The sequence below is a fragment of the Hyla sarda genome, chromosome 1 (genome assembly GCF_029499605.1).
Source record: "Hyla sarda isolate aHylSar1 chromosome 1, aHylSar1.hap1, whole genome shotgun sequence".
Lineage (NCBI taxonomy): Eukaryota > Metazoa > Chordata > Amphibia > Anura > Hylidae > Hyla > Hyla sarda.
Window position 1 is genome coordinate 379,972,225 of NC_079189.1, and position 12,984 is coordinate 379,985,208.

General features: G+C 43.3%; 1 protein-coding gene across 2 annotated transcripts in view; it reads left to right on the forward strand.

Moving 5' to 3' along the window:
* Positions 1-12,984, forward strand: part of LOC130275885 (G-protein coupled receptor 54-like) — a 218,165-nt gene that overhangs the window by 72,642 nt on the left and 132,539 nt on the right. For both annotated transcript variants that reach the window (XM_056524506.1, XM_056524507.1), the window contains exon 2: positions 8,970-9,122. The gene's annotated coding sequence lies outside the window, so the exon portion shown is untranslated. The remainder of the gene's footprint in view (positions 1-8,969; positions 9,123-12,984) is intronic.

Below are 12,984 nucleotides of genomic sequence, written 5' to 3' on the forward strand. Positions count from 1 at the left end.
CTCACAGTATACCCATCCGGACCCTGACATTTGCGCTGACACTGATGCTCTCTGAGCATGCAGGACAGCTTGAATATCTTTGGAACTTGTTTGGGGCTGCTTATCCACCATCCGGACTATCCTGCGTTGACACCTTTCATCAATTTTTCGCTTCCGTGTACACCCAGGGAGATTAGCTACAGTGCCATGGATCGCAAACTTCTTGATAATGTTGCACACTGTTGACAAAGGCAAATCTAGATCTCTGGAGATGGAGTTCTCTTCTCCTCTTTCTGTTGTCCATGCTTAGTATGCCACACAGACACACAATGCAAAGACTAAGTGAACTTCTCCCCTTTTTTGTCTGCTTTCAGGTGTGATATTTATATTACCCACATCTGTTACTTGCCCCAGGTGTGTTTAAAGGAGCATCACATGCTTGAAACAATCTCATTTTTCCACAATTTTGAAAGGGTGCCAATAATTTTGTCCAGCCCATTTTTGGAGTTTGGTGTGACATTATGTCCAATTTGTTTTTTTTCCTCCTTTTTTGGTTTAGTTCCAATACACACAAAGGGAATAAACATGTGAATAGCAAAACATGTGTTACTGCAATCCTTTTCTGTGAGAAATACTTCATTTTCTTGGAAAATTTCAGGGGTGCTAACATTTACGGCCATGACTATATATATATATATATATATATATAGATAGATAGATAGATAGATATATAGATAGATTAGTTAGGAGTAGCCGTATTAGTCCAGTGATGCAAAAAGCAAAATCATCTGTAGTTGCAGTATCTTGTAATACCTTTTTTATTGGACTAACAAGATTATGTAGAGATAAGCTTTCGGTATCCCTCCCTTTATCATGTCATAAGCATTTTTGAGCTCACAAGGAGAAAACACACGTTCTATCTCACAAAATATGCAGGGGTGAAAACAACATATGTGGAGAATGGACATTAAGTTGGGCCATAAATTGTATAGCTATAGGACGATAGATACAGATAAGGATGAGAGGGGGGGGGGGGGTACTGGAGAACAGAGGTGAGAATGGTGGTTACGCTGGACAGAGGAGAAAGGACCATTTTACTACAGGACCATAGACTGAAGATAACACTTAGACAGGGGAGGGGGAGCAGGGGGGTAATGGTGTTAGAGCAAGGAGAGGAAAGACAGTTTAGCAAAGGTTATAGGAAATTTTGATAATGGGATAAGAAGCTTAAATCCACATTATGTCCTCTGTTCTTGGGGTCATAAAGAACTATCATTTTGGCTTCAAATGTCTTTCTTTCCTGGGTGTTCTTGAAGTTTCCTTTCAGGATCTTGATTTTGAGGTCCTGTAGGGAGTGACCTGTTTGGGTGAAATGGTGTCCAACTGGGGTGCAATAGTCCTTTTCTCTATGGTTGTTGATGGACGATCTGTGGAGGTTCATCCTTTTATTGAGTGGCTGACTGGTCTCACCAATGTAACATCCCAGGTCACACTCTGTGCATTGTATCATGTAGACTACATTCTCTGTGGTGCAGGAGTATTGTCCCTTGATGTTGTATGTCTTGTTGTTGTGGGAGGCCTCAGAATTTGTGCAGATGTGTTGACAGAGTTTAAAGCGGGTTTTGGTGCAGGGGTTGGTCCCATTGTCTGTATCTGATGTGTCTGTGGGTAGTTTCCTATTGACCAGCTTTTGTTTTAAGTTGGGTGGTTGTCTGAAGGCCAAGATGGGTGATTCAGGAAAGATTTGCTTTAACACCTCATCTTCTGCTAGTATTGGCTGCAGGTCCATGATGATTTTGCATATTTCCTCAAGGGTGGGATTGTATGTGGCTACCAGTGGTATGCGTGATGAGGTTTGTTTCTCTCTGTATGGCAGCAGGTGATCATGTGGTGTTTGAAGAGCAGAGTGGATTTTCTTATGGATGGTCCTTGGTTTGTAACCTTTTTGTTTAAATTTCTCAGCTAGCGTTTGTAGATGTGTGTCTCTGTCATCAGGGTTGGAGCAGATGCGGTAGTACCTGATGGCTTGGCTGTATATGATGCCTTTCTTGGTGTGGGACGGATGGGAACTTGAATTGTGTAGATAGCTGGATCGGTCTGTGGGTTTTCTATATACAGATGTCTGTATTGTGTCCTTGTTTATAGTTACAGTGGTGTCCAGAAAATTTACATTTTCTGTAGAGAAGTCCATTTTGAGTTTGATGGATGGATTAAATGTGTTGAAGGCATCATGAAATTGTTTGAGTTTATCCTCTCCTTCAGTCCCAACAATGAAAATATCATCAATGTATCTGTAGTATCTGTAGGGTTTGTGAATTTGGGTATTCAGGAATCGCTCTTCAAGGTCAAAATGGACTTCTCTACAGAAAGTGTAAACCACGTCAAGGTCGTCGCCCAGTGCTACGCCAATTTATGCTAGGGACGTTAGGGACCCACTCTAAATAGGTGGCCTTGACGTGGCGAGTGGGCTTGTACTTTTTGATCAAAAATGTATACTAACAACCTGTTAGTTTTTGATATTATGCTGAGAAGCAATTAGATCATTATACAAGATTGTAGATGTGCGACCATGTCTGTTTCTTCTACCTGAATTCACATTGTGTTTTCTATCCCCTCCTTTTTTTTGTTTGAAGATATGTCTGCACTCTTCCCCACCCCCTCAGCCCAACCCTATATAAGTAGTAGTTAGCTACACATGGGCCATTTCTTTCCTAGCAGCCTCCCAGTCTGACTGGGAGAGCATGGTAAGTGTGCTGTTACATCTTGTTCACACTGGTGTGGTGCTGTGCGGCGTCCGTTGCCGCCATGGCGCCGTGTCTGTGGGGGGGGGGGGGGGTGCGGCCCATAGACTGGTTTGAGTGGCATTGGGGCCACTCTGCCAGTGGGTCGTTCCCCCCCTGTGGGCACTAGTGCCGCGGCGGTGGTGGTCGCCGCCCAGTGCTACGCCATTTTATGCTAGGGACGTTAGGGACCCACTCTAAATAGGTGGCCTTGACGTGGCGAGTGGGCTTGTACTTTTTGATCAAAAATGTATGCTAACAACCTGTTAGTTTGTTAGTATTGCTGAGAAGCAATTAGATCATTATACAAGATTGTCGATGTGCGTCCATGTCTGTTTCTTCTACCTGAATTCACATTAAGTCTGTGTAAGTCGCTATTATTCAGGTGCGTCTCTTGGATGCAACAAATGTCTGCCTGCTGGATACGGACTTCTGTATTTTGTGAATACATTTTTAGTGTCATATTACTACATGTATTCTCCTTGTTTTTGCAGTTGCGCAGAGAGGGTGAGCCTCCGCTCCCCCATGTAAATGTATACTGACCGTCTAAATGGCGTCCCACCCGTCGTAGAGGTTCTGTCCCATGTAATTCCTGTATTCAAATAAATAAGAGAATAAGGTGCCCAAAAGAAGAAAAAATATATAGTTAGAATAGAAAAGGAGAAAGAAAATAAGTTAGGCAGGAGGTTGTAGATAACTACTAGAACATTTTCATGTAATCTATCACATCTAACATGTTTAAACAACTTTATTCCTTTTAACGTCAGGTTATTCAAAATAAATGGTTCGGGCATACTTTATGCCAGGGATCCTCAAACTTTTTAAACAGGGGGCCAGTTCACGGTCCCTCAGACCGTTGGAGGGCCAGAGTTAAAAAAAAAAAAAAAAAACTATGAACAAATTCCTATGCACACTGCATATATCTTATTTTGAAGTGAAGAAACAAAACGGGAATGAATACAATATTTAAAATGAAGAACAAGTAAAGTAAAATCAACAAACTTACCAGTATTTCAATGGGAACTGGGTAGTTCCCCCCACATTAGGTGCAGTATAGTTCCCCCCACATTAGGTGAGTATAGTTCCCCCACATTAGGTGCAGTATAGTCCCCCCACATTAGGTTGGCAGTATAGTTCCCCCACATTAGGTTGTAGTTCCCCCACATTAGGTGCAGTATAGTCCCCCCACATTAGGTGCAATATAGTCCCCCCCATTAGGCTGGCAGTATGTTTCCCCACATTAGGTGCAATATAGTCCCCCACATTAGGCTGGCAGTATAGTTCCCCCCACATTAGGTGCAATATAGTCCCCCACATTATGCTGGCAGTATAGTTCCCCCACATTAGGTGCAATATAGTCCCCCACATTAGGCTGGCAGTATGTTCCCCCACATTAGGTGCAATATAGTCCCCCACATTAGGCTGGCAGTATAGTTCCCCCACATTAGGCTGGCAGTATGTTCCCCCACATTAGGTTGGCAGTATAGTTCCCCCACATTACGTTGGCAGTATGTTCCCCCACATTATGTTGCATAAGGTGCAATATAGTCCCCCACATTAGGCTGGCAGTATAGTCCCCCCACATTAGGTGCAATATAGTCCCCCACATTAGGCTGGCAGTATGTTCCCCCACATTAGGTGCAATATAGTCCCCCACATTAGGCTGGCAGTATAGTTCCCCCCACATTAGGTGCAATATAGTCCCCCACATTAGGCTGGCAGTATGTTCCCCCACATTAGGTGCAATATAGTCCCCCACATTAGGCTGGCAGTATGTTCCCCCACATTAGGTGCAATATAGTCCCCCACATTAGGTGCAATATAGTCCCCCACATTAGGTGCAATATAGTCCCCCATATTAGGCTGGCAGTATGTTCCCCCACATTAGGTGCAATATAGTCCCCCACATTAGGCTGGCAGTATAGTTCCCCCACATTAGGTGCAATATAGTCCCCCACATTAGGCTGGCAGTATGTTCCCCCACATTAGGTGCAATATAGTCCCCCACATTAGGCTGGCAGTATGTTCCCCCACATTAGGTGCAATATAGTCCCCCACATTAGGTGCAATATAGTCCCCCACATTAGGCTGGCAGTATGTTCCCCCACATTAGGTGCAATATAGTCCCCCACATTAGGCTGGCAGTATAGTTCCCCCACATTAGGTGCAATATAGTCCCCCACATTAGGCTGGCAGTATGTTCCCCCACATTAGGTGCAATATAGTCCCCCACATTAGGCTGGCAGTATGTTCCCCCACATTAGGTGCAATATAGTCCCCCACATTAGGTGCAATATAGTCCCCCACATTATGCTGGCAGTATAGTTCCCCCACATTAGGTGCAATATAGTCCCCCACATTAGGCTGGCAGTATGTTCCCCCACATTAGGTGCAATATAGTCCCCCACATTAGGCTGGCAGTATAGTTCCCCCACATTAGGTGCAATATAGTCCCCCACATTAGGCTGGCAGTATGTTCCCCCACATTAGGTTGGCAGTATGTTCCCCCACATTATGTTGCATAAGGTGCAATATAGTCCCCCACATTAGGCTGGCAGTATGTTCCCCCACATTAGGTTGGCAGTATGTTCCCCCACATTATGTTGCATAAGGTGCAATATAGTCCCCCACATTAGGCTGGCAGTATGTTCCCCCACATTACGTTGGCAGTATGTTCCCCCACATTATGTTGCATAAGGTGCAATATAGTCCCCCACATTAGGCTGGCAGTATGTTCCCCCACATTAGGTGCAATATAGTCCCCCACATTAGGCTGGCAGTATGTTCCCCCACATTAGGTGCAATATAGTCCCCCACATTAGGTGCAATATAGTCCCCCACATTAGGTGCAATATAGTCCCCCACATTAGGCTGGCAGTATGTTCCCCCACATTAGGTGCAATATAGTCCCCCACATTAGGCTGGCAGTATAGTTCCCCCACATTAGGTGCAATATAGTCCCCCACATTAGGCTGGCAGTATGTTCCCCCACATTAGGTGCAATATAGTCCCCCACATTAGGCTGGCAGTATGTTCCCCCACATTAGGTGCAATATAGTCCCCCACATTAGGTGCAATATAGTCCCCCACATTCGGTGCAATATAGTCCCCCACATTAGGCTGACAGTATGTTCCCCCACATTAGGTGCAATATAGTCCCCCACATTGGGCTGGCAGCATAGTTCCCCCACATTAGGTGCAATATAGTCCCCCACATTAGGCTGGCAGTATAGTCCCCCCACATTAGGTGCATTATAGTCCCCCACATTACGTTGGCAGTATGTCCCCCCACATTAGGTGCAATATAGTCCCCCACATTACGTTGGCAGAATAGTGCCCCCACATTAGGTGCAATATAGTCCCCCACATTAGGTTGGCAGTATTTTCCCCCACTTTAGGTGCATTATAGTCCCCCACATTAGGTGCAATATAGTCCCCCACATTAGGTGCAATATAGTCCCCCACATTAGGCTGGCAGAATAGCTCCCCACATTAGGTGCAATATAGTCCCCCACATTAGGCTGGCAGCATAGTTCCCCCACATTAGGTGCATTATAGTCCCCCACATTAGGCTGACAGTATAGTCCCCCCACATTAGGTGCAATATAGTCCCCCACATTAGGCTGGCAGTATAGTTCCCCCCACATTAGGTGCAATATAGTCCCCCACATTAGGCTGGCAGTATGTTCCCCCACATTAGGTGCAATATAGTCCCCCACATTAGGTGCAATATAGTCCCCCAAATTACGTTGGCAGTATAGCTCCCCAAATTACGTTGGCAGTATGTTCCCCCACAGGCATACAGCCTCCAGCTATACAGTATGGCTGGAGGCTGTATGCCTGTGTACTGCCCCATTTCAGTGTTCCGACCACCGCTCCGGCCATAGCAGGACCAGAGGAACGGTGGTCAGAACACCGAAAGGACGCGCCGCTGGTAAACACTTACCTCCAGCGCGCGTCCTTGCTTCTTCTCTGCTTCTCCGCTCCTCCGCTCGGTTGCCATGGGCGCACGCATTGGACGTCAGTGACGTCGCTGCTTGCGCCTGTACCCGGTGGTCCCCAGGGCCGCAGGGACTTAACAGAGGCATCCTTGTGTTCCGAAAGCATCTTTCGGAACACATGGATGTCCTGAGTCAAAAACGCCCGGCGGGCCGGGTAAATGCGCTCTGCGGGCCGCATGTGGCCCGCGGGCCGTAGTTTGAGGACCCCTGCACTAAGTAAAGGTAACGAGAAAGGTGGAGAAAGAAGGGAGGGGGAAGGTACCTGAAAGCAGATGTGAGTAAGATAGCAGGAATGCATTGAGCTATTATAAAGGCAAATAGTAAGGGTTAATGAGATCCTAAATTGGAACCAGAGTAGCCAGATTGAGAACAGTTGGAGTATATGTTGTTTTTACTGGCTATAACATCTTTCACAAGAGCTTTCATCTACATCAGCCATGAACGAGAGGAGGATTTGTTTTCACTCTGGGGATAATCCAAACTTACTGCTTGATGTAGTTCAGAAGCCCTTTGTTAATTTCAGAGATGGACCCAGGGAACATACATAAGAAAACCAACTCAGGTGACCAACACAGTGCATATAGCGATTATACATTTTACCACAAGGGAGCTATGAAAGGGCATTCTCACTAGTTAGGTGTCATTGTTCCCGATACTGAAAAGCATCTCCAATAAATGTGGTGCCTATACAATTTTCATATACCATTGTGATAGCTCTTAAAATAATTTCCTGTGACCTACATAAGACGATTTTTTGGGGGTACTGTATTCCTCCCTTTCCATTTATTACTCTGGTTGCCTTTGAACTAGCTCCAGTTCAACTATGTCTTTCTTGTACACTGGTGCCCAAAACTGTGCAGTCTAGGTAGTAAATTGTGCAGTGATATATCCATTTCTTCACTGTGTGAATCTATGCCCTTTTTGATACACCCCATGATTTTATTTTCCTTGGCAGCAACTAAAACTCATTTTCCATGTCAGGTGTACCCACTATTTTCTGCCATAACTACCCATGGCATGGATTTTTTTTATTATAAAAAATTTAGATTGTGAAGTAAGGTATATTGTGTACTCAGTATATTTTTTAATCAGTTTTAAGCAAATTATGGAAATATTTAATGTATCATTTAACTTTGATATTAAAGATATTAAAGAATGTGTTTGGTATATAAATGCTATCTCAAATAAATAAACATAGAATAACATCATAGACAACACAGTACTAGGGTACCCTTTAAGAGTCATCCGAAAGCTAGGGAGCATATAGATATGGTACCATGGGCTACCCTTTTAAAATCTAAAGAAAAGAAAAAACCTGATAGATGTATTTTTTCGTTTTTCAATACTGCCATGAATGATTGTATTAAAAAAGATATCAACAGTCATTAGTATATTTTATATCAGGACTCAGATCTTGCTGGTAGTACTGAAAATAGACTAATCATTACTTACAGAAAGAACAGAACAATTCAAGATTTTTTTTAAAAACATCATAAAAAAAGAAATAAAAATCTAATTGGCTCACCGATAGTTGCCCGGTAGGTAACTTTCAGTGCGGTTCTTGTTCGTTCTGTACGTATAACCTTGGAGTTGTATAGAAATCCATATAACTAGGGAGCTAACTAATCAGATTAAAAGAGTGCATTACATGTCGTTCCACTTTTGTAGTTTATCACTTGTTTGTGTATCATATGTGATTTCGGGTTTTATTATATTGGTAAAACCAAATGTCCCCTATTTCATCGCATTCCGGAACATTTTAGGTCCCTCCGCACTGGAGTAGTGGGCTCCTCGCTTTATCAACCATTTGAAATCGGTCCATAACAATGATCTCAGTTGTTTGACGTTTGCAGGTATAGAATGAGTAGAACAGGCTCAACTAGAAAAAGACAGACATGACATGCTTCTGAGAAAAGAATACAGGTGGATTCAAAGAACAGAAGCAACAGGCATTCTAGGTTTGAAGGACAGAGACAAAATGGGTGTATTTTTGTAATTTGTCATGCTTTATGTCTTAGTTTTTACACACTGAACAGTTGAGTTGTTTTTAAGTTGCATGTGTTTTGATTTATTTGCACCCCACATGTTTTCCAGTTATGTTGTTGTTTTCCCTTTTCCCTTGTCCTCTGTGTTTGCCCATGTCTGGTTTTGAATCTCTCCTGTTTTTCCCCCCATTTCCCCCCTCCCTTTCACTGTTGCACCTTATTAGCACTACCTGTTCCTGCGTATAGGCCTGACGAAGCGCAGACGCCCTAAACGGTCCGTCGCCTTCTCCTCTGTTCCGCCACACTGTACCATTTGTCTTGCTCGCCTGTATGCCACCACAGACCAAATGAACCAAGCAAGAAGTGAATTCACCCGGGTGAGTGCTCTGTTTATACTTTTCTTTGTTGCTACTAGTGATCATGGACTTTTTTCTGCACGTGAGCACCGCTCGGTCGGTTCACATGATTCCTGAGTTGAAAATAGCAATGTTGTCTTTAGTATATGCATCACAGTAATGGTGCCACTGCCAGGTTCCTGTCTCCTATTTTGTTCATATACAGTGACCCCTCGACTTATGATGGCCTCGACATATGATCATTTCAACATATGATGGCCTCTCAGAGCCCATTGTATGTTGAAGGCAGCCTCGACATATGATGCTACTGTGTGTCGGGTCCATCGTACAAACAGCTATCTGACAGCGCTGACAACTTCAGCAACTGACAGATAGTTGTTTAATGTGCCCCGTGTGCCCTGTTCTGCCTCCTGTTACTCACATGCTGTCCTGCTAACTCATACAGGCTTCCACTGTGAGCTTGGTGTAAGCCCCGCCCCCCAGTGCCGCCATAGCCAATAGCATACAGCATCTTGCTGCAGGCATCCAATGAGCTGCTGGCTGCCCTCCCCTTCCTTTCCTATAGAGCTGTAGTCGGCAGGATCGTAATGGAGGACTTTCTGTCCCCCCTGAAGGTATTTAAAGAACTGTACAGTACTGTATGCAATGTCACACATCACATACAATACATATACACACTATACACCCCATACATCAATGTTTCCCTATCAGTGTGCCTCCAGCTGTTGCAAAACTATAACTCTAAGCATGCCCAGACAGTCAATGGCTGTACATGCATGCTGGGAGTTGTAGTTGTGTAACAGCTGGAGGCACCCTGGTTTGTTAAACACTCCCCATACACTCCACATACAATGGTCATCCCAGAACCAATTGGCAGTTTCCCATAGAGATATGTATTCAACATACAATGGTTCCAAGGCCCCAGAACCAATTACCATTTTTACATAGACATATGTACTCGACATATGATGGTTTCAACATATGATGGTTCTCCTGGAATCAATTAATATCATATGTTGAGGGACCACTGTATTACTGCCTGTTATGTTCACCTTGAGCACGGCATCAGCCACCTGTTGAGGAAGCATGATTATGGACACAATACCTATGTAATCAGTGGTGAGCGCTGGGCGAGCAGACGCGGGGGGATTTTTTACACAGTCTGAGTCTCAAGATGAGATCCACCTGATGAACACCAAAATGCTTGAATTTAGAATTGTATCCCTTGCTGAACGTGAGACAAGCATTTTTTGGACTATTAATTCATTAAAAGCTTATGCAGAGCAGCCACACTTTCCAAAAGGTCTTAGAGTTTTCAAAAACCCTTCTCAATTCACTGAGGATCCTACATTCATGCAGAAGTGGATTGAATGCCATATGCAGCACTCTCTGAACCTACAAGCCCTAGTTTTGGAGCAAAATCTAATTGAATATGAAAAGGTCACTGGTGATTTGTTCAAAGCCAAGTGTGAACTACGCAGTAGACTTCAAGAGAGACAATATGAATAGTTTATTAAGAATTTGGAAACCAAAGTGGCGACATTACAATCTATAATCAAAGCCGTAAAACGCGACAAATTCCTTTGTGACAGGAAAGATTTTGAGCTGAACCAAGTATTTACTTGGAATAAAAACAAGCCACTAAATAAAAACTGGAATGGCAAACGAAAGAATATGAATAGAAAAAAACAACGACAAGCCGATTACCTAACGACAGAGTCAGACTACAGCCAATCAGACGACCAAGTGGAGGGCGACCAGCATCAGTGGTTCAATCCGTTAAACCAGCTATCCCTTTAGGAGGATTTGCCATGTAGGGAGAAGAAGACCCAGGCACCCGCAAGTTCCAAAAGAAAAGGAAAACAGTGACATAGAGAACATAACCATGGGCAATCTTGTTGTAAACCTGACGGCTGTATAAAGCTATTAGAAAAATTAATTAAAACATTTTTTTTCTTCTACAGCTACCAATAAAAATGTCACTTTTGCATCTAAACTAAAAGGCGAAACACAATGTAAGATTGTGCCCTGGGATTTAGAGTGTCAAATGATTTCACCAGGGAACGTGAGCAACGCGTGGTTATGATAAGCAAGTTGGCATGTGAACCCGCAGTGCCCAGTGTCTCCCATGCTCCCTCTTCTCATGAGCATAGTTCTTTTGTATGGGGAAATCCTTCCAAGTTCAATCTCACCATTCTCCCAGGCAGCCCCATCGACATATTCCACCGCTCAGTCTATAATGACATTAAAGCCCTCATTTAGCCCTCCTTTAGTCTGAATTTAAGTTTGGACGAGACAACTGCACTCCGTGTTCTCGCCGAAAGAGAGGATGTGCTAGTCTCCAAATCGGATAAAGGAGGAGCAGTCATAGTATGGTGGAAGAAAGACCATGATGCAGAGGTGCTGAATCAGTTTGGTAACGTGGTAGTGTATAAAAACTGTCCCAAGATCCTACATCTAAAGTAATCAATAAATTGAGATCCTTTTTGAACAAGTATGTAGAAAAGCAGGTCTTATCTATGAAAACGGCCGAGAAACTATTACCAGAGAAGCCCACCAAGCTGCACTGGTATTTATTTCCCAAGGTGCATAAGAACATTCTCCCAAACCCCCCCCCCTCCTGGCTGCACTATGGTATTCGGGATTGGGGCTCCGACAGAATTCTTCTCCTCTTACATTGAGGGGTTAGTTTCTCCTCTGCCGAAATAAATCCCTGCATATTTGAGGGACACTGGCAAACTGATTACCATTTTGGATGGCTTTCAATGGCAGGAGAATTACAGGTTGGCCTCCGGGTGTACAGGCTCTCAGCGAGTTCCTGAAGTGCACAGGAAAATATCCTTTCTTCATCCAGTTTGTAACTGAAGCTGTTATGCTCATTCTCACAAACAGCAATTTTCTCCAGGATGGCCAGTGGTACTGGCAGAAACACGGCACGGCGATGGGCACGCCCATCTCGTGCTTGTATGTCACTATCTTCCTGGCCATCCTGGAGAAAAATCTAGTGTACACTAAATCCAACCCTTACATTAGTAAAATTAAGGCTTTTCATAGATATGTCGATGACATATTCGTTGTTTGGGAGTGGACAGTAAAAGATTTTTCAGCATTTGTCTCTTACCTTGCACAAAATAGAGTGAACATGACATTCACTTCTCAATTTGGAGGACAATCTTTGGACTTTTTAGATGTCAAAATTTACATCATAGACAACACAGTGACAACATCAGGGTATAGAAAAGCCATCTCCAAGAACTTAATTCTTCATTTTGATTCCTCCCACCCGTTTCACACCAAAGCCAGTATTCCTTACAGCCAGATGGTGAGGCTCAAGAATAAATATCAACCCTCAAATATATCAAGAAGAGGTCGAGGATCTTACCCAATGCCTGAATGAACAAGGGTACCCTTTAGGAGTAATCCAAAAAGCTAGAGAGCATATAGATATGGTACCAAGGGCTATCCTTTTAAAACCTAAAGAAAAGAGAAAACCTGACAGATGTATTTTTTCATTTTTGCAATACCGCCATGAATGATTGTATTTAAAAAGCTATCAACAGTCATTGGTATATTTTACAGCAGGACTCAGATCTTGCTGTTAGTACTGAAAATAGACTAATCATTACTTACAGAAAGAACAGAACAATTCAAGATTTTTTTTAAAACATCATAAAAAAAAAGAAAGAAAAATCTAATTGGTTCACCGATAGTCGCCCGATGGGTAACTTTCAGTGCGGTTCTTGTTTGTTCTGTATGTATAACCTTGAAGTTGTATGGAAATCCAAACAACTAGTAGGCTATCTATTCAAAGAGTGCATTACGTGTTGTTCCACTTTTGTAGTTTACTGTATCATATGTGATTTTGGGTTTTATTACATAGGTA